Below are 6973 nucleotides of genomic sequence, written 5' to 3'. Positions count from 1 at the left end.
ATAACTTTCACCTGGAACATCAAAAATTCCCCACTCAAAGGCTATTTTGAAGGAAATTGGATTCTCTACAACTTTGTCTCTCCCAAGCTAGGGCTAGAAATGCTTCATTTGAGAGGTACAGTACAAAAGATTATAGGTCATTTTCAGGCATCCTTCAAAAGCAGTTTTTTGTTAAAGAAGATATGATCAAGATAAAAGCTCCAAATGAAAAATATGTTCCAAAGTGGCTTGTAGAGGACACTTTGATCAAAGTTGGTTGATTTTGGAGGACCAAATGTGAAAAAAGGAGGTTCAAATTGGATTTCTTGCAAATAGGCCCGTACTTTTATGACTTGAAGTTGGCCCATAAGTTATCCAAAAGATATGCCACGAATTTTATCACTTTATTCGATTTTTACACAATTTTATTTCATTTAAAATTGATTTTTAATGATTTAAATAAGTGAGAAATCAAATAATTTTGATAGAAAATATATTTTGTTAATTTTCAATCAACATTAATGCTAAGATATGATTTAATTTTCGTGGCAAATCAAATGGGAGGAGATTGGTACATAATCTTGGCAAAAAAGAAACTTTTTATTCAAGAAACAAAATCAAATTCCTCAAAGAAGGAAGTTTGGATTCAAAGGCTTTTTGGGCTCTTTTCTAGACCTAATTCTTTCCCCTATAAGTACACAACCTAAAGCATAGGATTAGGGGACGGAAAATTGAGAAAAAGGCACACGTACAAGAACTCAAAAGTCACTAAGAAATTCAAATTCGGTTTCAAGGAATTGGAGGTTTTTAAGAAGGTTCAAGCATTGCAAAAGATTCACCAAGGGATTCTGAAGCTATTGGGATCGCTACTCTGCAACAACACCCCCAGAACATCCTCCAATTAGCCGAGGTAGGTTGTTCTGAACTTTGGATCGAGTAGCATGATTTGTGCATTCATATGGTAAATTGTTTGTGTTTTATGCTTTGGGTGATTGTTATGAACGTTTCTGGATGATTGAATTGAAGTTTGCGTGGTTTGTCTGTGCATTGCCATTAACGGCCGAGCAAGGTTTTAGGGTTCATGAATTAGGGTTTTCTGCTAGGTCGTCAATTAGGTCAAATGAGTGGTTCAATCAGGTTCGCATGGTCAGGACGAGTTGATTTGGGGTGGTGCGAAATATTTATGCTTGCGTATGAGCTAATCGCTATTTTGCAGGTATATTTGCTACGAATGGGATCCTGGAAAATTCGTAGCAAAATATGCAGGAATCCTCAGGTATGGTTGGGGAAGATGATGTGTTGTCACATCCTGATTTGCTTGTTTAAAATTTCGCGCGCTGAATCCATTTTAATCTTGTTGTTTTATATATAATTTAATAGGGATGAATCTTAAACACGCGCTTTGTGTAGTTGGGGTGGTAGCGAATTGTTTGTGTGAGCGTGGGGGTGGGGGTTCGAATCCTCGCTCCCACATATTATTTTTTCAGAATTTTCATCCTAGATCCTTTGTGTCTGCGTGCCTGTAGTTTACCATGTACCCTCAGATCTGGCCCTTAGGTTATTAACCTCTTCTAATCCAATAGCCTAGAATTAAGGTCTATACCATATGCCTCAATAACTATCTCATTGAATCATAATCCCTAAAAACAAATTATTTTTATTTATATATCTATTTTAACTAAATTCTTTTAATATGTTAATTAATTATATAATAATTATTTTTATAAATAAATTAATAAATTAATATATAATATTTATGTTAAATGATAATTTGTTATTCGTGCCGATTAAATCGATTAATCGCTATGGTTAACAATATTTTTAATTAAAATGCTATTTAATTAAAATAAAATTTGATTTCTATTATTTGGTTAAATGGTTGCAACTATTTTATTAGTTGTGATGATTAATCGTCCTTCCTTCGTTTTAATTTGTTATTCTTTTTAATCGAATTAATCGATTACGAGGGGTAACAATGCATATAAAGTTCTATAAAATTATTAAAAAATACCTTAATTCATTATTAGTGATAATCGAATCAATCGATTAAAATTGGTAGTGATGCAATTCCAAATCTTTTAACTATGGTGATCAAATCCATTGATCATTGCGGTTAATAGTACAAATTGAATCAGGGTTGTACGCCCACTCTTAAAATACTTCCCAAACTTTTCAAAACTTTCAGTATCAAATTACACATTATCATAGGCTATTTCAAAAGCCTCTGAGGCAAATTCCCAACCCTATCAAATTCAAATTCTAAGGGCGTACAACCCTTCTCCGAACTACGTAGACTCTGATCCTCACTAAGGAGGTACGTAGGCACTTGGCAACAAGGCAAGTCCCCCTCCCCCAAATCTTAATCATTTTCAATAATTAAACTTTTAACTCTAATAATTGTCTGTTACCCTTTTCTGCCATAACCCTTATCTTTGCATGTTAACCTTTAGGAAAGGGTTTTGGGTGCCTAACACCTTCCCTTAACCCGAATATAGTATCTTACCCTAAATCTCTTAATTGTTAAAGGTTTCCTATTCGCCTTGGTAGAATAGGTGGCGACTCTCTAAGTATAATTTTTAGGCAGGTTGCTACAGAGGTAAAAGGCCCAATACCCAGGCTAGAGTGATACTTAGGCTACCTAGGATAGAGTGGATAGTCATGACGCCAACAGAATGTCAGGTTCTGTTGATTGCGATTATGAGACCCACGACCAGTTGAGGTTCAAATGGGATACCATGGTTGGCATGTATTTGCAACAATGATGGTGTCTCAAGAGAACTGTTAATGCTGGTGACCTTTTGACCTACCTTATATTAGCTCTTACCTGTGAGAGGGGTTGGGAAATTTTGTTTTGCAGGAAAACATGTCTCCATCCCACCCTATTCCCATTCAGACTATCTATCATAATCAACGTCGAACCTCTGAATCTGGAGGGTTTGACCTTATGTGACTTATGCAAAGGTTATCTATCCTAAATCAACGTCGAACCTCTGAATCTGGAGGATTCGACCATCTTTGACTTATACAGAAGTTCTACATCAGACTATCTATTATAATCAACGTCGAACCTCTGAATCTGGAGGATTCGACCTTTTTTGACTTATGCATAGACTAATTATCAAGCAAGCAACATCGAATCTCTGAATCTGGAGGATTCGACCATAGTTTATGACCATGAGAAGTTGTTATCTAAGAGCCTTTGATCCTTGATCCTGATTGCTGCTGCATTTGCATCATTAACACTTTGCATTCATGCATATGCATCCATGGTTACCAAGACTCTCACCTCTTCCTCTTCATCAGATCATACAAGACGATTCCTCGACACCAATATTTGACAAGAGCTCGCAGACAAAGAATCATGGGGAATTACAAACAAAATCAAGCTACTATCTAAGGACCCCATACCTCCTCATGAGGGTACCTTCCACCAAAGGAGCCTGAAGACTTTGTGTTTGTCAGAGAAAATTTCATTTGAATCAGAATAAGGCCAATCTTGCCATTGTTTAGACTTCTCAAGCATTTTCAATTGTACTATTTTCGTTGTTATCAAGTACTTCTCATTGTAAGAAACTCATTCTGTTTGAATAAATAAAAATAATGCAATATACATGTTTTTCTCAAATCATTTCATTTCTATCATTATGTTCATTGATACTAACTCATTTGTCTTAAGCAACCAAAAAAGGAGAATGATGAAAATCAAAAAATACATGAACTACTAACTGTATGCTTTTGGAACAAAGATCCTGTTGACGATGTACAGGCATAGTTTCAATTTGCAAACACTGGAGTTATAAGAGAGTGAAACCTTTGTCAACCCCTTTGAGCCTAAGGAGTAGTAGTTTCTTTTCAAAAAATACAAAACCCTCGATCTTAACCAGGGGCAGGGTAGTCTTCAGTTAGTGCGACCGGGCGCCCAACTTTCAGGTATTCCATCAGAGGATCAATCATATTCCATCTCTCGCAACAAAAGAAGAAGAGCACAATCCACAATGGATGTCTCTCATTCACCAAGAACAAGGCAGTCACAACCTTTTCTTCAAGTCAATCACAAAAGTCATACAACTTATTCCCGAACGAAACAAAAAAAATGAAAAGAAAGTTATGAATCATGATCCAAAAAGAAAAAGAAAGAAACAATAGCCTGCTAAGTCAAAAAAAAAAAGTTTGGAAGCAAATGACTTAGGTAAAAATTAGGGCATATCCCGCTGGACAACGAAAACCAAAATCAAGAGAAACTTTTTGTCCAGGCAAAAATTAGGGAAAGCAAAAGACAAAGCAAAAGAAAAATCCTCCAAGGGACAAGTTGTTGCGACCATCAACAAAAGCACCAAAGGGTGGCTGCCACCTCCATCAAAGCCATAAAGGATCCTCACCCATCACAACCCTTCCTGAAAGCTGAACATTCGTGTCAAACTAACTGAACGTAGGACTGGAGAACATCACGAAGAAGGGGTGGGTTAAGTAGAACTTGAGCCTTTATCCTTTGTTTCTCAAACCGTGAACCCAGCCATGTTACAACCCTCAAAAGTCCTAATTGAAGCAGGGTTCGTTCCAAATGCATACAAACTGTATAATCATGTCAAAACTGACTCGTAATGTTGCTTGTCATTTGTGTTAGTATCAGTACAACATTTTGGAAAATAAAAACTTTTCTCTTGAGATTAACATGTACATCGCATTCTCATTATCTTTTTCAAAACAGAATTGTCTCTAATCTGAAAATAAGTACTTGATATCAAGGAAAGTTCAACATTGAAAGTCCATCAGGTAATCTTACAAGAGCAAAGGTTGGTCATCCATTGAGAAAATCTCTGAAAAATCCATCTGGTGGAACAATCCCTTTCAAATCTGGGGCATTTATCCCTTAATCAACGCTGGGGCAAACCATTGCCAATCTCCACGATTCAAGCACATCAGAGTTCCATCTCAAGAGATCCTAAAGGCTGGGGCAAACTAGCAACAATTCATTTCTTCATCTTCAATCAAGTGTCAGATATCGAGACAGGTGTCAAGGAGTCAAGTTAAACACCTCACCTTCACAAATTCTATCCTTCAAGCAACAACCTTCATGCAAGGAACCCTCCATTCACTCCTAGTATCATGGAAACAATCATTCCATTCATAATCACACATACATCATGCATATCATTGCATTTTCATTATCATTTCTCCCGCATGATCCAATCATCAAGAAATCAGGGGAATCCACCCTACCTTGGTTCTCAAGCAGAGTGTCAGAACTCCATCTAATCTATTCTCCACATAAAGCAGAGACCCTGACAAGCCAATCAGTACACTACATATAGAATTCATTGCATTGCATCTCCATAACTGCATAAAATAAACATTGCATGTGAAGCATAAGCCAAGTTACTCATCAGATGAGGTCCCTACAAAATATTCAACTTATATTCCACTGGATCACTCAGAGTTACCATTGTGATGTCATCCTCCAAAGTCAATCATGTTCATCTTTCTTCAACCCAGAGTTGATGTTTTTTATGTTCGACCCAGAGTTGATTTTCCTTTCATCTTTTAACCCCGAGTTAATTATCTCTTTCCCACTCAATCCAGAGTTGACGGTCATCCTTTATTCAATCCAGAATTGATTATTTCCCATTCAACCCAGAGTTTACGGTCATCCTTTATTCAACCCAGAGTCTATCCTTTCCTTTTCCCACTCAACCCAGAGTTGACGGTTATCTGTTGTCCTTTCCCACTCAACCCAGAGTTGACGGTATCTCTTGTCTTTCCCACTCAACCCAGAGTTGACGGTCATCCTTTGTTCAATTCAGAATTGACTTCTCTTCCTTTTCCCACTCAACCCAGAGTTGACGGTTATCTTTTCTCTTTCCCTCTCAACCTAGAGTTGACGGTTATCTTTTGTCTTTTCCCACTCAACTCAGAGTTGACGGTTATCTTTTTTCCATTCGACCCAGAGTTGAAGGTTATTTCTTTGTTAATTTCCTTTTCCCACTCAACCCAGAGTTGACGGTTTTTCCTATTTGTTCACTTTCCCCTCTCAACCCAGAGTTGACGGTTATCATTTGTTCAATCCAGGATTAACTATCTCTCTTTCCCACTCAACCCAGAGTTGACGGTTATCCTTTGTCTCTTCCCACTCAACCTAGAGTTGACGTTTACCTTTTATTCAACCCAGAGTTGATCTTATCCTTTTCCCACTCAACCCAGAGTTGACGACCATCTTGTATCCTTTTCCCACTCAACCCAGAGTTGACGGTCATCATTTGTCTTTTCCCACTCAACATAGAGTTGACGGTCGCTCCTAATTGTTCATCTTTCCTCTTTCAACCCATAATTATTATCCAAATCCTTGTTCAACCTAGAGTTGAATTACCTTCTCTCAACCCAGAGTTGATGCCTATATCTCGTCTCATTAATACTGATTTCCCTTTCTATTCTCAACCCAGAGTTGATGTTTACCTCTTATCCAACCCAGAGTTGACTTCCCTTTATTCTTCAACCCAAATTTGACCCACTTTTTCAACCCAGAGTTGATGTTTATTTCATTTTCTAACCCAGAGTTAACGTTTACAATCCAGAGTCGATACAATCTTCCTCAGTGGAGTTGACACCACTTCTTCCCCAGCGGATCACATCCTTCATCAGGCAAATTTTCAGGTCCTCTTGATATTTAATCTTCTTCTACCTTAAATGATCGAAAGGCTAGCGCCAATCTCACCTTCAAGTTTAAGATGATTAAATAGGGGCAGCTGTTGCACCCCAAAATTTGCCCATCTTAATCTACATTTAATCTGCCTTAAACTTCTCATGTCATCTACATACCTCCATTAGGACATTAACACATGCATCTTTAAATATATTAAGCAAGTATATTCAATTGAAATTCTTCTCTTTTTCTCATTGTTTGAGCTATTATTAGTTTAAGCGAGCACAACTATTTATAAACCTTTTTTTCCCCGTGTTTCTTCTTCTTTCATTTGCATGCATTCCCTTAGCATTAAGC

Source organism: Vicia villosa, linkage group LG7 (genome assembly GCF_029867415.1).
Source record: "Vicia villosa cultivar HV-30 ecotype Madison, WI linkage group LG7, Vvil1.0, whole genome shotgun sequence".
In the NCBI taxonomy this organism is placed as follows: Eukaryota; Viridiplantae; Streptophyta; class Magnoliopsida; order Fabales; family Fabaceae; genus Vicia; species Vicia villosa.
This window is presented reverse-complemented; position numbering follows the sequence as displayed.